The sequence below is a fragment of the Schistocerca serialis genome, unplaced genomic scaffold (genome assembly GCF_023864345.2).
Source record: "Schistocerca serialis cubense isolate TAMUIC-IGC-003099 unplaced genomic scaffold, iqSchSeri2.2 HiC_scaffold_1417, whole genome shotgun sequence".
In the NCBI taxonomy this organism is placed as follows: Eukaryota; Metazoa; Arthropoda; class Insecta; order Orthoptera; family Acrididae; genus Schistocerca; species Schistocerca serialis.
In genome coordinates, this window is record NW_026047644.1 from 33,193,183 (window position 1) to 33,212,742 (window position 19,560).

The following is a 19,560-nucleotide window of genomic DNA, read 5'->3' on the forward strand; positions in this document are numbered from 1 at the left end:
AGTCTAACTTTCTATGATTTGAACCTCTCCTGTGAGTCCAGTTTTAGAGTCCGATGCTTCACTTCAGGTTTACTGTATCCCTTGGACCTTCTTATTGACGACGACACACAGAAATTGCACCCGAATTTAATACAAGAGGCACAATACCGCCTCGGGTTCAACATGAGTTACACTCTAACTTTCTATGATTTGATCCTCTCCTGTGAGTCCCGTTTTAGATTCCGATGCTTCACTTCAGATTTATTGTATCCCTTGGACCTTCTTATTGACGATGAAACACAGAAATTGCATCCAAATTTAATACAAATGCCACAATGCCGACTTAAGTACAAGAGGAGTGACACTCTCACTTTCTATGATTTGAACATTTCCTGTGAGTCAAGTTTTTGATTCCGATGCTTCACTCCAGGTTTACTGTATCCCTTGGACCTTCTTATTGACGATGAAACACAGAAATTGCATCGGAATTAAATTCAAAAATCACAATGCCGACTTACCAACAAGAGGACTGACACTCTAACTTTCTATGATTTGAACTTCTTCTGTGAGTCCAGTTTTAGATTCCGATGCTTCACTACAGGTTTTCTGTATCCCTTGGACCTTCTTATTGACGATGAAACACAGAGTTTGCATCCGAAATTAATACACAAGGCACAATGCCGACTTAAGTACAAGAGGACTGACACTCTAACTTTCTATGATTTGAACCTCTCCTGTGAGTCCAGTTTTAGATTCCGATGATTTACTTAACGTTTACTGTATACCTTGGACCTTCTTATTGACGATAAAACACAGAAATTACATCCGAATTTAATACAAAAGGCACAATACCGAATTAGGTACAAGAGGAGAGACACGCTAACTTTCTATGATTTGAATCTCTCCTGTGAGTACAGTTTTAGATTCCGATGCTTCACTTCAGTTTTACTGTATCCTTTGGACCTTCTTATTGACGATGAAACACAGAAATTGCATCGGAATTAAATTCAAAAGGCACAATGCCGACCTAAGTAGAAGAGAACTGACACTCTCACTTTCTATGATTTAAACCTCACCTGTGAGTCCAGTTTTAGATTCCGATGCTTCACTTCAGGTTTAATGTATCCCTTGGACCTTCTTATTGATGATGAAACACAGAAAATGCATCCGAATTTGATACAAATGCCACAATGCCGACATAAGTACAAGAGGACTGACATTCTCGATTTCTATGATTTGAACCTTTCCTGTGAGTCCAGTTTTAGATTCCGATGCTTCACTTCAGGTTTACTGTATACCTTGCACCTTCTTATTGACGATGAAACACAGAAATTGCATCCGAAGTTAATACAAAAGGCACAATGCCGCCATAAGTACAAGAGGACTGACATTCTAACTTTTTATGATTAGAACCTCTCCTGTGAGTCCTGTTTTAGATTCCGATGCTTCACTTCAGGTTTACTGTATCCCTTGGATGTTCTTATTGACAATGAAACACAGAAATAGCATTGGAATTAAATCAAAAGGCACAATGCCGACTTAAGTACAAGAGGACTGACACTCTAACTTTCTATGATTTGAGCCTCTCCTGTGAGTCCAGTTTTAGATTCCGATGCTTCACTTCAGTTTTACTGTATCGTTTGGACCTTCTTATTGACGATGAAACACAGAAATTGCATCCGAATTCAATACAAAAGGCACAATGCCGGCTTAAGCACAAGAGGACTGACACTCTCCATTTCTATGATTTGAACCTTTCCTGTGATTCCAGTTTTAGATTCCGATGCTTCACTTCAGGTTTACTGTATACCTTGCACCTTCTTATTGACGATGAAACACAGAAATTGCATCCGAAGTTAATACAAAAGGCACAATGCCGCCATAAGCACAAGAGGACTGACATTCTAACTTTCTATGATTAGAACCTCTCCTGCGAGTCCTGTTTTAGATTCCGATGCTTCACTTCAGGTTTACTGTATCCCTGGGACCTGCTTATTGACAATGAAACACAGAAATAATATCGGAATTAAATTCAAAAGGCACAATGCCGACTTAAGTAAGAGAGGACTGACACTCTAACTTTCTATGATTTGAACCTCTCCTGTGAGTCCAGTTTTAGATACCGATGCTTCACTTCAGGTTTACTGTATCCCTTGGATCTTCTTATTGACGATGAAACACAGAAATTGCATCCGAATTTAATACAAATGGCACAATGTCGACTTAAGTACAAGAGGACTGACACTCTCACTTTCTATGATTTGAACCTCTCCTGTGAGTCCAGTTTTAGATTCCGATGATTTACTTAAGGTTTACTGTATCCCTTGGACCTTCTTATTGACGATGAAACACAGAAATTGCATCCGAATTTAATACAAAAGGCACAATACCAAATTAGGTACAAGAGGAGAGACACTCTAACTTTCTATGATTTGAATCTCTCCTGTGAGTCCAGTTTTAGATTCCGATGCTTCACTTCAGTTTTACTGTATCGTTTGGACCTTCTTATTGACGATGAAACACAGTAATTGCATCCGAATTCCATACAAAAGGCACAATGCCGGCTTAAGTACAAGAGGACTGACATTCTAACTTTCTATGATTTGAACCTCTCCTGCGAGTCCAGTTTTAGAGTCCGATGCTTCACTTCAGGTTTACTGTATCCCTTGGACGTTCTTATTGACAATGAAACACAGAAATAGCATCGGAATTAAATTCAAAAGGCACAATGCCGACTTAAGTAAAAGAGGACTGACACTCTAACTTTCTATGATTTGAACCTCTCCTGTGAGTCCAGTTTTAGATTCCGATGCTTCACTTCAGGTTTACTGTATCCCTTGGACCTTCTTATTGACGATGACACACAGAAATTGCACCCTAATTTAATACAAAAGGCACAATACTGACTCAATTACAAGGGGAGTGACACTCTAACTTTCTATGATTTGAACCTCTCCTGTGAGCCCAGTTTTAGATTCCGATGTTTCACTTCAGTTTTACTGTATCCCTTGGACCTTCTTATTGACGATGAAACACAGAAAATGCATCCGAATTTGATACAAATGCCACAATGCCGACATAAGTACAAGAGGACTGACACACTCCCTTTCTATGATTTGAACCTTTCCTGTGAGTCCAGTTTTAGATTCCGATGCTTCACTTCAGGTTTACTGTATACCTTGCACCTTCTTATTGACGATGAAACACAGAAATTGCATCCGAATTTAATACAAAAGGCACAATGCCGACTTAAGTACAAGAGGACTGTCATTCTAACTTTCTATGATTAGAACCTCTCCTGTGAGTCCTGTTTTAGATTCCGATGCTTCACTTCAGGTTTACTGTATCCCTTGGACCTTCTTATTGACAATGAAACACAGTAATAGCATCGGAATTAAATTCAAAAGGCACAATGCCGACATAAGTAAAAGAGGACTGACACTCTAACTGTCTATGATTTGAACCTCTCCTGTGAGTCCAGTTTTTAGATTCCGATGCTTCACTTCAGGTTTACTGTATCCCTTGGACCTTCTTATTGACGATGAAACACAGAAATTGCATCCGAATTAAATTCAAAACGCACAATGCCGACTTAAGCAAATGAGGACTGACATTCTCACTTTCTATGATTTGAACCTCTCCTGTGAGTCCAGTTTTAGATTCTGATGCTTCACTTCAGGTTTACCGTATACCTTGCTCTTTCTTATTGACGATGAAACACAGAGTTTGCATCCGAATTTAATACAAACGGAACAATGCCGACTTAAATACAAGAGGAATGACACTCTAACTTTCTATGATTTGAACCACTAATGTGAGTCCAGATATGGATTCCGATGCTTCACTTCAGGTTTACTGTATCCCTTGGACCTTCTTATTGACGATGAAACACAGAAGTTGCATCTGAATTTAATACAAATGCCACAATGCCGACTTAAGTACAAGATGACTGACACTCTCACATTCTATGATTTGAAGCTCTCCAGTGAGTCCAGTTTTAGATTCCGATGCTTCTCTTCAGGTTTACTGTATACCTTGCACCTTCTTATTGACGATGAAACACAGAAATTGCACCCGAATTCAATACAAAAGGCACAATGCCGACCTAAGTGCAAGAGGCCTGACAGTCTAACTTTCTATGATTTGAACCTCTCCTGTGAGTCCAGTTTTAGAGTCCGATGCTTCACTTCAGGTTTACTGTGTCCCTTGGACCTTCTTATTGACGACGACACACAGAAATTGCACCCGAATTTAATACAAAAGGCACAATACCGACTCAGGTTCAAGATGAGTTACACTCTAACTTTCTATGATTTGATCCTCTCCTGTGAGTCCCGTTTTAGATTCCGATGCTTCACTTCAGGTTTATTGTATCCCTTGGACCTTCTTATTGACGATGAAACACAGAAATTGCATCCAAATTTAATACAAATGCCACAATGCCGACTTAAGTACAAGAGGACTGACACTCTCACTTTCTATGATTTGAACATTTCCTGTGAGTCAAGTTTTTGATTCCGATGCTTCACTGCAGGTTTTCTGTATCCCTTGGACCTTCTTATTGACGATGAAACACAGAGTTTGCATCCGAAATTAATACAAAAGGCACAATGCCGACTTAAGTACAAGAGGACTGACACTCTAACTTTCTATGATTTGAACCTCTCCTGTGAGTCCAGTTTTAGATTCCGATGATTTACTTAACGTTTACTGTATCCCTTGGACCTTCTTATTGACGATAAAACTCAGAAATTACATCCGAATTTAATACAAAAGGCACAATACCGAATTAGGTACAAGAGGAGAGACACTCTAACTTTCTATGATTTGAATCTCTCCTGTGAGTACAGTTTCAGATTCCCATGCTTCACTTCAGTTTTACTGTATCCTTTGGACCTTCTTATTGACGATGAAACACAGAAATTGCATCGGAATTAAATTCAAAAGGCACAATGCCGACCTAAGTAGAACAGAACTGACACTCTCACTTTCTATGATTTGAACCTCACCTGTGAGTCCAGTTTTAGATTCCGATGCTTCACTTCAGGTTTAATGTATCCCTTGGACCTTCTTATTGATGATGAAACACACAAAATGCATCCGAATTTGATACAAATGCCACAATGCCGACATAAGTACAAGAGCACTGACATTCTCGATTTCTATGATTTGAACCTTTCCTGTGAGTCCAGTTTCAGATTCCGATGCTTCACTTCAGGTTTACTGTATACCTTGCACCTTCTTATTGACGATGAAACACAGAAATTGCATCCGAAGTTAATACAAAAGGCACAATGCCGCCATAAGTACAAGAGGACTGACATTCTAACTTTTTATGATTAAAACCTCTCCTGTGAGTCCTGTTTTAGATTCCGATGCTTCACTTGAGGTTTACTGTATCCCTTGGATGCTCTTATTGACAATGAAACACAGAAATAGCATCGGAATTAAATTCAAAAGGCACAATGCCGACTTAGGTACAAGAGGACTGACACTCTAACTTTCTATGATTTGAACCTCTCCTGTGCGTCCAGTTTTAGATTCCGATGCTTCACTTCAGTTTTACTGTATCGTTTGGACCTTCTTATTGACGATGAAACACAGAAATTGCATCCGAATTCAATACAAAAGGCACAATGCCGGCTTAAGCACAAGAGGACTGACATTCTCCATTTCTATGATTTGAACCTTTCCTGTGAGTCCAGTTTTAGATTCCGATGCTTCACTTCAGGTTTACTGTATACCTTGCACCTTCTTATTGACGATGAAACACAGAAATTGCATCCGAAGTTAATACAAAAGGCACAATGCCGCCATAAGCACAAGAGGACTGACATTCTAACTTTCTATGATTAGAACCTCTCCTGCGAGACCAGTTTTAGATTCCGATGATTTACTTAAGGTTTACTGTATCCCTTGGACCTTCTTATTGATGATGAAACACAGAAATTGCATCCGAATTTAATACAAAAGGCACAATACCGAATTAGGTACAAGAGGAGAGACTCTCTAACTTTCTATGATTTGAATCTCTCCTGTGAGTCCAGTTTTAGATTCCGATGCTTCACTTCAGTTTTACTGTATCGTTTGGACCTTCTTATTGACGATGAAAAACAGAAATTGCATCCGAATTCAATACAAAAGGCACAATGCCGGCTTAAGTACAAGAGGACTGACATTCTAACTTTCTATGATTTGAACCTCTCCTGCGAGTCCAGTTTTAGAGTCCGATGCTTCACTTCAGGTTTACTGTATCCCTTGGACCTTCTTATTGACAATGAAACACAGAAATAGCATCGGAATTAAATTCAAAAGGCACAATGCCGACTTAAGTAAAAGAGGACTGACACTCTAACTTTCTATGATTTGAACCTCTCCTGTGAGTCCAGTTTTAGATTCCGATGCTTAACTTCAGGTTTACTGTATCCCTTGGACCTTCTTATTGACGATGACACACAGAAATTGCACCCTAATTTAATACAAAAGGCACAATACTGACTCAATTACAAGAGGAGTGACACTCTAACTTTCTATGATTTGAACCTCTCCTGTGAGCCCAGTTTTAGATTCCGATGTTTCACTTCAGTTTTACTATATCCCTTGGACCTTCTTATTGACGATGAAACACAGAAAATGCATCCGAATTTGATACAAATGCCACAATGCCGACATAAGTACAAGAGGACTGACACACTCCGTTTCTAAGATTTGAACCTTTCCTGTGAGTCCAGTTTTAGATTCCGATGCTTCACTTCAGGTTTACTGTATACCTTGCACCTTCTTATTGACGATGAAACACAGAAATTGCATCCGAATTTAATACAAAAGGCACAATTCCGACTTAAGTACAAGAGGACTGTCATTCTAACTTTCTATGATTAGAACCTCTCCTGTGAGTCCTGTTTTAGATTCCGATGCTTCACTTCAGGTTTACTGTATCCCTTGGACCTTCTTATTGACAATGAAACACAGAAATAGCATCGGAATTAAATTCAAAAGGCACAATGCCGACTTAAGTAAAAGAGGACTGACACTCTAACTGTCTATGATCTGAACCTCTCCTGTGAGTCCAGTTTTTAGATTCCGATGCTTCACTTCAGGTTTTTCTGTATCCCTTGGACCTTCTTATTGACGATGAAACACAGAAATTGCATCCGAATTAAATTCAAAACGCGCAATGCCGACTTAAGCAAATGAGGACTGACATTCTCACTTTCTATGATTTGAACCTCTCCTGTGAGTCCAGTTTTAGATTCTGATGCTTCACTTCAGGTTTACTGTATACCTTGCACTTTCTTATTGACGATGAAACACAGAGTTTGCATCCTAATTTAATACAAACGGAACAATGCCGACTTAAATACAAGAGGAATGACACTCTAACTTTCTATGATTTGAACCTCTAATGTGAGTCCAGATTTGGATTCCGATGCTTCACTTCAGGTTTACTGTATCCCTTGGACCTTCATATTGACGATGAAACACAGAAATTGCATCTGAATTTAATACAAATGCCACAATGCCGACTTAAGTACAAGAGGACTGACACTCTCACATTCTATGATTTGAAGCTCTCCAGTGAGTCCAGTTTTAGATTCCGATGCTTCACTTCAGGTTTATTGTATCCCTTGGACCTTCTTATTGACGATGAAACACAGAAATTGCATCCAAATTTAATACAAATGCCACAATGCCGACTTAAGTACAAGAGGACTGACACTCTCACTTTCTATGATTTGAACATTTCCTGTGAGTCAAGTTTTTGATTCCGATGCTTCACTGCAGGTTTTCTGTATCCCTTGGACCTTCTTATTGACGATGAAACACAGAGTTTGCATCCGAAATTAATACAAAAGGCACAATGCCGACTTAAGTACAAGAGGACTGACACTCTAACTTTCTATGATTTGAACCTCTCCTGTGAGTCCAGTTTTAGATTCCGATGATTTACTTAACGTTTACTGTATCCCTTGGACCTTCTTATTGACGATAAAACACAGAAATTACATCCGAATTTAATACAAAAGGCACAATACCGAATTAGGTACAAGAGGAGAGACACTCTAACTTTCTATGATTTGAATCTCTCCTGTGAGTACAGTTTTAGATTCCCATGCTTCACTTCAGTTTTACTGTATCCTTTGGACCTTCTTATTGACGATGAAACACAGAAATTGCATCGGAATTAAATTCAAAAGGCACAATGCCGACCTAAGTAGAACAGAACTGACACTCTCACTTTCTATGATTTGAACCTCACCTGTGAGTCCAGTTTTAGATTCCGATGCTTCACTTCAGGTTTAATGTATCCCTTGGACCTTCTTATTGATGATGAAACACACAAAATGCATCGGAATTTGATACAAATGCCACAATGCCGACATAAGTACAAGAGGACTGACATTCTCGATTTCTATGATTTGAACCTTTCCTGTGAGTCCAGTTTTAGATTCCGATGCTTCACTTCAGGTTTACTGTATACCTTGCACCTTCTTATTGACGATGAAACACAGAAATTGCATCCGAAGTTAATACAAAAGGCACAATGCCGCCATAAGTACAAGAGGACTGACATTCTAACTTTTTATGATTAAAACCTCTCCTGTGAGTCCTGTTTTAGATTCCGATGCTTCACTTGAGGTTTACTGTATCCCTTGGATGCTCTTATTGACAATGAAACACAGAAATAGCATCGGAATTAAATTCAAAAGGCACAATGCCGACTTAGGTACAAGAGGACTGACACTCTAACTTTCTATGATTTGAACCTCTCCTGTGCGTCCAGTTTTAGATTCCGATGCTTCACTTCAGTTTTACTGTATCGTTTGGACCTTCTTATTGACGATGAAACACAGAAATTGCATCCGAATTCAATACAAAAGGCACAATGCCGGCTTAAGCACAAGAGGACTGACATTCTCCATTTCTATGATTTGAACCTTTCCTGTGAGTCCAGTTTTAGATTCCGATGCTTCACTTCAGGTTTACTGTATACCTTGCACCTTCGTATTGACGATGAAACACAGAAATTGCATCCGAAGTTAATACAAAAGGCACAATGCCGCCATAAGCACAAGAGAACTGACATTCTAACTTTCTATGATTAGAACCTCTCCTGCGAGACCTGTTTTAGATTCCGATGCTTCACTTCAGGTTTACTGTATCCCTTGGACCTTCTTATTGACAATGAAACACAGAAATAATATCGGAATTAAATTCAAAAGGCACAATGCCGACTTAAGTAAAAGAGGACTGACACTCTAACTTTCTATGATTTGAACCTCTCCTGTGAGTCCAGTTTTAGATACCGATGCTTCACTTCAGGTTTACTGTATCCCTTGGATCTTCTTATTGACGATGAAACACAGAAATTGCATCCGAATTTAATACAAATGGCACAATGTCGACTTAAGTACAAGAGGACTGACACTCTCACTTTCTATGATTTGAACCTCTCCTGTGAGTCCAGTTTTAGATTCCGATGATTTACTTAAGGTTTACTGTATCCCTTGGACCTTCTTATTGATGATGAAACACAGAAATTGCATCCGAATTTAATACAAAAGGCACAATACCGAATTAGGTACAAGAGGAGAGACTCTCTAACTTTCTATGATTTGAATCTCTCCTGTGAGTCCAGTTTTAGATTCCGATGCTTCACTTCAGTTTTACTGTATCGTTTGGACCTTCTTATTGACGATGAAACACAGAAATTGCATCCGAATTCAATACAAAAGGCACAATGCCGGCTTAAGTACAAGAGGACTGACATTCTAACTTTCTATGATTTGAACCTCTCCTGCGAGTCCAGTTTTAGAGTCCGATGCTTCACTTCAGGTTTACTGTATCCCTTGGACCTTCTTATTGACAATGAAACACAGAAATAGCATCGGAATTAAATTCAAAAGGCACAATGCCGACTTAAGTAAAAGAGGACTGACACTCTAACTTTCTATGATTTGAACCTCTCCTGTGAGTCCAGTTTTAGATTCCGATGCTTAACTTCAGGTTTACTGTATCCCTTGGACCTTCTTATTGACGATGACACACAGAAATTGCACCCTAATTTAATACAAAAGGCACAATACTGACTCAATTACAAGAGGAGTGACACTCTAACTTTCTATGATTTGAACCTCTCCTGTGAGCCCAGTTTTAGATTCCGATGTTTCACTTCAGTTTTACTATATCCCTTGGACCTTCTTATTGACGATGAAACACAGAAAATGCATCCGAATTTGATACAAATGCCACAATGCCGACATAAGTACAAGAGGACTGACACACTCCGTTTCTAAGATTTGAACCTTTCCTGTGAGTCCAGTTTTAGATTCCGATGCTTCACTTCAGGTTTACTGTATACCTTGCACCTTCTTATTGACGATGAAACACAGAAATTGCATCCGAATTTAATACAAAAGGCACAATTCCGACTTAAGTACAAGAGGACTGTCATTCTAACTTTCTATGATTAGAACCTCTCCTGTGAGTCCTGTTTTAGATTCCGATGCTTCACTTCAGGTTTACTGTATCCCTTGGACCTTCTTATTGACAATGAAACACAGAAATGGCATCGGAATTAAATTCAAAAGGCACAATGCCGACTTAAGTAAAAGAGGACTGACACTCTAACTGTCTATGATCTGAACCTCTCCTGTGAGTCCAGTTTTTAGATTCCGATGCTTCACTTCAGGTTTTTCTGTATCCCTTGGAGCTTCTTATTGACGATGAAACACAGAAATTGCATCCGAATTAAATTCAAAACGCGCAATGCCGACTTAAGCAAATGAGGACTGACATTCTCACTTTCTATGATTTGAACCTCTCCTGTGAGTCCAGTTTTAGATTCTGATGCTTCACTTCAGGTTTACTGTATACCTTGCACTTTCTTATTGACGATGAAACACAGAGTTTGCATCCGAATTTAATACAAACGGAACAATGCCGACTTAAATACAAGAGGAATGACACTCTAACTTTCTATGATTTGAACCTCTAATGTGAGTCCAGATTTGGATTCCGATGCTTCACTTCAGGTTTACTGTATCCCTTGGACCTTCATATTGACGATGAAACACAGAAATTGCATCTGAATTTAATACAAATGCCACAATGCCGACTTAAGTACAAGAGGACTGACACTCTCACATTCTATGATTTGAAGCTCTCCAGTGAGTCCAGTTTTAGATTCCGATGCTTCACTTCAGGTTTATTGTATCCCTTGGACCTTCTTATTGACGATGAAACACAGAAATTGCATCCAAATTTAATACAAATGCCACAATGCCGACTTAAGTACAAGAGGACTGACACTCTCACTTTCTATGATTTGAACATTTCCTGTGAGTCAAGTTTTTGATTCCGATGCTTCACTGCAGGTTTTCTGTATCCCTTGGACCTTCTTATTGACGATGAAACACAGAGTTTGCATCCGAAATTAATACAAAAGGCACAATGCCGACTTAAGTACAAGAGGACTGACACTCTAACTTTCTATGATTTGAACCTCTCCTGTGAGTCCAGTTTTAGATTCCGATGATTTACTTAACGTTTACTGTATCCCTTGGACCTTCTTATTGACGATAAAACACAGAAATTACATCCGAATTTAATACAAAAGGCACAATACCGAATTAGGTACAAGAGGAGAGACACTCTAACTTTCTATGATTTGAATCTCTCCTGTGAGTACAGTTTTAGATTCCCATGCTTCACTTCAGTTTTACTGTATCCTTTGGACCTTCTTATTGACGATGAAACACAGAAATTGCATCGGAATTAAATTCAAAAGGCACAATGCCGACCTAAGTAGAACAGAACTGACACTCTCACTTTCTATGATTTGAACCTCACCTGTGAGTCCAGTTTTAGATTCCGATGCTTCACTTCAGGTTTAATGTATCCCTTGGACCTTCTTATTGATGATGAAACACACAAAATGCATCGGAATTTGATACAAATGCCACAATGCCGACATAAGTACAAGAGGACTGACATTCTCGATTTCTATGATTTGAACCTTTCCTGTGAGTCCAGTTTTAGATTCCGATGCTTCACTTCAGGTTTACTGTATACCTTGCACCTTCTTATTGACGATGAAACACAGAAATTGCATCCGAAGTTAATACAAAAGGCACAATGCCGCCATAAGTACAAGAGGACTGACATTCTAACTTTTTATGATTAAAACCTCTCCTGTGAGTCCTGTTTTAGATTCCGATGCTTCACTTGAGGTTTACTGTATCCCTTGGATGCTCTTATTGACAATGAAACACAGAAATAGCATCGGAATTAAATTCAAAAGGCACAATGCCGACTTAGGTACAAGAGGACTGACACTCTAACTTTCTATGATTTGAACCTCTCCTGTGCGTCCAGTTTTAGATTCCGATGCTTCACTTCAGTTTTACTGTATCGTTTGGACCTTCTTATTGACGATGAAACACAGAAATTGCATCCGAATTCAATACAAAAGGCACAATGCCGGCTTAAGCACAAGAGGACTGACATTCTCCATTTCTATGATTTGAACCTTTCCTGTGAGTCCAGTTTTAGATTCCGATGCTTCACTTCAGGTTTACTGTATACCTTGCACCTTCGTATTGACGATGAAACACAGAAATTGCATCCGAAGTTAATACAAAAGGCACAATGCCGCCATAAGCACAAGAGGACTGACATTCTAACTTTCTATGATTAGAACCTCTCCTGCGAGACCTGTTTTAGATTCCGATGCTTCACTTCAGGTTTACTGTATCCCTTGGACCTTCTTATTGACAATGAAACACAGAAATAATATCGGAATTAAATTCAAAAGGCACAATGCCGACTTAAGTAAAAGAGGACTGACACTCTAACTTTCTATGATTTGAACCTCTCCTGTGAGTCCAGTTTTAGATACCGATGCTTCACTTCAGGTTTACTGTATCCCTTGGATCTTCTTATTGACGATGAAACACAGAAATTGCATCCGAATTTAATACAAATGGCACAATGTCGACTTAAGTACAAGAGGACTGACACTCTCACTTTCTATGATTTGAACCTCTCCTGTGAGTCCAGTTTTAGATTCCGATGATTTACTTAAGGTTTACTGTATCCCTTGGACCTTCTTATTGATGATGAAACACAGAAATTGCATCCGAATTTAATACAAAAGGCACAATACCGAATTAGGTACAAGAGGAGAGACTCTCTAACTTTCTATGATTTGAATCTCTCCTGTGAGTCCAGTTTTAGATTCCGATGCTTCACTTCAGTTTTACTGTATCGTTTGGACCTTCTTATTGACGATGAAACACAGAAATTGCATCCGAATTCAATACAAAAGGCACAATGCCGGCTTAAGTACAAGAGGACTGACATTCTAACTTTCTATGATTTGAACCTCTCCTGCGAGTCCAGTTTTAGAGTCCGATGCTTCACTTCAGGTTTACTGTATCCCTTGGACCTTCTTATTGACAATGAAACACAGAAATAGCATCGGAATTAAATTCAAAAGGCACAATGCCGACTTAAGTAAAAGAGGACTGACACTCTAACTTTCTATGATTTGAACCTCTCCTGTGAGTCCAGTTTTAGATTCCGATGCTTAACTTCAGGTTTACTGTATCCCTTGGACCTTCTTATTGACGATGACACACAGAAATTGCACCCTAATTTAATACAAAAGGCACAATACTGACTCAATTACAAGAGGAGTGACACTCTAACTTTCTATGATTTGAACCTCTCCTGTGAGCCCAGTTTTAGATTCCGATGTTTCACTTCAGTTTTACTATATCCCTTGGACCTTCTTATTGACGATGAAACACAGAAAATGCATCCGAACTTGATACAAATGCCACAATGCCGACATAAGTACAAGAGGACTGACACACTCCCTTTCTAAGATTTGAACCTTTCCTGTGAGTCCAGTTTTAGATTCCGATGCTTCACTTCAGGTTTACTGTATACCTTGCACCTTCTTATTGACGATGAAACACAGAAATTGCATCCGAATTTAATACAAAAGGCACAATTCCGACTTAAGTACAAGAGGACTGTCATTCTAACTTTCTATGATTAGAACCTCTCCTGTGAGTCCTGTTTTAGATTCCGATGCTTCACTTCAGGTTTACTGTATCCCTTGGACCTTCTTATTGACAATGAAACACAGAAATGGCATCGGAATTAAATTCAAAAGGCACAATGCCGACTTAAGTAAAAGAGGACTGACACTCTAACTGTCTATGATCTGAACCTCTCCTGTGAGTCCAGTTTTTAGATTCCGATGCTTCACTTCAGGTTTTTCTGTATCCCTTGGAGCTTCTTATTGACGATGAAACACAGAAATTGCATCCGAATTAAATTCAAAACGCGCAATGCCGACTTAAGCAAATGAGGACTGACATTCTCACTTTCTATGATTTGAACCTCTCCTGTGAGTCCAGTTTTAGATTCTGATGCTTCACTTCAGGTTTACTGTATACCTTGCACTTTCTTATTGACGATGAAACACAGAGTTTGCATCCGAATTTAATACAAACGGAACAATGCCGACTTAAATACAAGAGGAATGACACTCTAACTTTCTATGATTTGAACCTCTAATGTGAGTCCAGATTTGGATTCCGATGCTTCACTTCAGGTTTACTGTATCCCTTGGACCTTCATATTGACGATGAAACACAGAAATTGCATCTGAATTTAATACAAATGCCACAATGCCGACTTAAGTACAAGAGGACTGACACTCTCACATTCTATGATTTGAAGCTCTCCAGTGAGTCCAGTTTTAGATTCCGATGCTTCTCTTCAGGTTTACTGTATACCTTGCACCTTCTTATTGACGATGAAACACAGAAATTGCACCCGAATTCAATACAAAAGGCACAATGCCGACCTAAGTACAAGAGGCCTGACAGTCTAACTTTCTATGATTTGAACCTCTCCTGTGAGTCCAGTTTTAGAGTCCGATGCTTCACTTCAGGTTTACTGTATCCCTTGGACCTTCTTATTGACGACGACACACAGAAATTGCACCCGAATTTAATACAAAAGGCACAATACCGACTCAGGTTCAAGATGAGTTACACTCTAACTTTCTATGATTTGATCTTCTCCTGTGTGTCCCGTTTTAGATTCCGATGCTTCACTTCAGGTTTATTGTATCCCTTGGACCTTATTATTGACGATGAAACACAGAAATTGCATCCAAATTTAATACAAATGCCACAATGCCGACTTAAGTACAAGAGGACTGACACTCTCACTTTCTATGATTTGAACATTTCCTGTGAGTCAAGTTTTTGATTCCGATGCTTCACTCCAGGTTTACTGTATCCCTTGGACCTTCTTATTGACGATGAAACACAGAAATTGCATCGGAATTAAATTCAAAAATCACAATGCCGACTTAACAACAAGAGGACTGACACTCTAACTTTCTATGATTTGAACTTCTTCTGTGAGTCCAGTTTTAGATTCCGATGCTTTACTTCAGGTTTTCTGTATCCCTTGGACCTTCTTATTGACGATGAAACACAGAGTTTGCATCCGAAATTAATACAAAAGGCACAATTCCGACTTATGTACAAGAGGACTGACACTCTAACTTTCTATGATTTGAACCTCTCCTGTGAGTCCAGTTTTAGGTTCCGATGATTTACTTAACGTTTGCTGTATCCCTTGGACCTTCTTATTGACGATAAAACACAGAAATTACATCCGAATTTAATACAAAAGGCACAATACCGAATTAGGTACAAGAGGAGAGACACTCTAACTTTCTATGATTTGAATCTCTCCTGTGAGTACAGTTTTAGATTCCGATGCTTCACTTCAGTTTTACTGTATCCTTTGGACCTTCTTATTGACGATGAAACACAGAAATTGCATCGGAATTAAATTCAAAAGGCACAATGCCGACCTAAGTAGAAGAGAACTGACACTCTCACTTTCTATGATTTGAACCTCACCTGTGAGTCCAGTTTTAGATTCTGATGCTTCACTTCAGGTTTAATGTATCCCTTGGACCTTCTTATTGATGATGAAACACAGAAAATGCATCCGAATTTGATACAAATGCTACAATGCCGACATATGTACAAGAGGACTGACATTCTCGATTTCTATAATTTGAACCTTTCCTGTGAGTCCAGTTTTAGATTCCGATGCTTCACTTCAGGTTTACTGTATACCTTGCACCTTCTTATTGACGATGAAACACAGAAATTGCATCCGAAGTTAATACAAAAGGCACAATGCCGCCATAAGTATAAGAGGACTGACATTCTAACTTTTTATGATTAGAACCTCTCCTGTGAGTCCTGTTTTAGATTCCGATGCTTCACTTCAGGTTTAATGTATCCCTTGGATGTTCTTATTGACAATGAACCACAGAAATAGCATCGGAATTAAATTCAAAAGGCACAATGCCGACTTAAGTAAAAGAGGACTGACACTCTAACTTTCTATGATTTGAACCTCTCCTGTGAGTCCAGTTTTAGATTCCGATGCTTCACTTCAGGTTTACTGTATCCCTTGGATCTTCTTATTGACGATGAAACACAGAAATTGCATCCGAATTTAATACAAATGGCACAATGTCGACTTAAGTACAAGAGGACTGACACTCTCACTTTCTATGATTTGAACCTCTCCTGTGAGTCCAGTTTTAGATTCCGATGATTTACTTAAGGTTTACTGTATCCCTTGGACCTTCTTATTGACGATGAAACACAGAAATTGCATCCGAATTTAATACAAAAGGCACAATACCGAATTAGGTACAAGAGGAGAGACACTCTAACTTTCTATGATTTGAATCTCTCCTGTGAGTCCAGTTTTAGATTCCGATGCTTCACTTCAGTTTTACTGTATGGTTTGGACCTTCTTATTGACGATGAAACACAGAAATTGCATCCGAATTCAATACAAAAGGCACAATGCCGGCTTAAGTACAAGAGGACTGACATTCTAACTTTCTATGATTTGAACCTCTCCTGCGAGTCCAGTTTTAGAGTCCGATGCTTCACTTCAGGTTTACTGTATCCCTTGGACCTTCTTATTGACGATGACACACAGAAATTACACCCGAATTTAATACAAAAGGCACAATACTGACTCAAGTACAAGAGGAGTGACACTCTAAATTTCTATGATTTGAACCTCTCCTGTGAGTCCAGTTTTTGATTCCGATGCTTCACTTCAGGTTTATTGTATCCCTTACACCTTCTTATTGACGATGAAACACAGAAATTGCACCCGAATTTAATATAAATGGCACAATGCTGACTTAAGTACAAGAGAACTGACACTCTCACTTTCTATGATTTGAACCTCTTCTGTGAGTCCAGTTTTATATGCCGATGCTTCACATCAGGTTTACTGTATCCCTTGGACCTTCTTATTGACGATGAAACACAGAAATTGCATCGGAATTAAATTCAAAACGCACAATGCCGACTTAAGTAAAAGAGGACTGACACTCTCACTTTCTATGATTTGAACCTCTCCTGTGAGTCCAGTCTTAGATTCCGATGCTTCACTCCAGGTTTACTGTATCCCTTGGACCTTCTTATTGACGATGAAACACAGAAATTGCATCGGAATTAAATTCAAAAATCACAATGCCGACTTAACAACAAGAGGACTGACACTCTAACTTTCTATGATTTGAACTTCTTCTGTGAGTCCAGTTTTAGATTCCGATGCTTCACTTCAGGTTTTCTGTATCCCTTGGACCTTCTTATTGACGATGAAACACAGAGTTTGCATCCGAAATTAATACAAAAGGCACAATGCCGACTTAAGTACAAGAGGACTGACACTGTAACTTTCTATGATTTGAACCTCTCCTGTGAGTCCAGTTTTAGATTCCGATGATTTACTTAACGTTTACTGTATCCCTTGGACCTTCTTATTGACGATAAAACACAGAAATTACATCCGAATATAATACAAAAGGCACAATACCGAATTAGGTACAAGAGGGAGAGACACTCTAACTTTCTATGATTTGAATCTCTCCTGTGAGTACAGTTTTAGATTCCGATGCTTCACTTCAGTTTTACTGTATCCTTTGGACCATCTTATTGACGATGAAACACAGAAATTGCATCGGAATTAAATTCAAAAGGCACAATGCCGACCTAAGTAGAAGAGAACTGACACTCTGACTTTCTATGATTTGAACCTCACCTGTGAGTCCAGTTTTAGATTCCGATGCTTCACTTCAGGTTTAATGTGTCCCTTGGACCTTCTTATTGATGATGAAACACAGAAAATGCATCCGAATTTGATACAAATGCCACAATGCCGACATAAGTACAAGAGGACTGACATTCTCGATTTCTATGATTTGAAGCTCTCCAGTGAGTCCAGTTTTAGATTCCGATGCTTCTCTTCAGGTTTACAGTAAACCTTGCACCTTCTTATTGACGATGAAACACAGAAATTGCACCCGAACTCAATACAAAAGGCACAATGCCGACCTAAGTACAAGAGGCCTGACAGTCTAACTTTCTATGATTTGAACCTCTCCTGTGAGTCCAGTTTTAGAGTCCGATGCTTCACTTCAGGTTTACTGTATCCCTTGGACCTTCTTATTGACGATGACACACAGAAATTGCACCCTAATTTAATACAAAAGGCACAATACCGACTCAGGTTCAAGATGAGTTACACTTTAACTTTCTATGATTTGATCTTCTCCTGTGAGTCCCGTTTTAGATTCCGATGCTTCACTTCAGGTTTATTGTATCCCTTGGACCTTCTTATTGACGATGAAACACAGAAATTGCATCCAAATTTAATACAAATGCCACAATGCCGACTTAAGTACAAGAGGACTGACACTCTCACTTTCTATGATTTGAACATTTCCTGTGAGTCAAGTTTTTGATTCCGATGCTTCACTCCAGGTTTACTGTATCCCTTGGACCTTCTTATTGACGATGAAACACAGAAATTGCATCGGAATTAAATTCAAAAATCACAATGCCGACTTAACAACAAGAGGACTGACACTCTAACTTTCTATGATTTGAACTTCTTCTGTGAGTCCAGTTTTAGATTCCGATGCTTTACTTCAGGTTTTCTGTATCCCTTGGACCTTCTTATTGACGATGAAACACAGAGTTTGCATCCGAAATTAATACAAAAGGCACAATTCCGACTTAAGTACAAGAGGACTGACACTCTAACTTTCTATGATTTGAACCTCTCCTGTGAGTCCAGTTTTAGATTCCGATGATTTACTTAACGTTTGCTGTATCCCTTGGACCTTCTTATTGACGATAAAACACAGAAATTACATCCGAATTTAATACAAAAGGCACAATACCGAATTAGGTACAAGAGGAGAGACACTCTAACATTCTATGATTTGAATCTCTCCTGTGAGTACAGTTTTAGATTCCGATGCTTCACTTCAGTTTTACTGTATCCTTTGGACCTTCTTATTGACGATGAAACACAGAAATTGCATCGGAATTAAATTCAAAAGGCACAATGCAGACCTAAGTAGAAGAGAACTTACACTCTCACTTTCTATGATTTGAACCTCACCTGTGGGTCCAGTTTTAGATTCTGATGCTT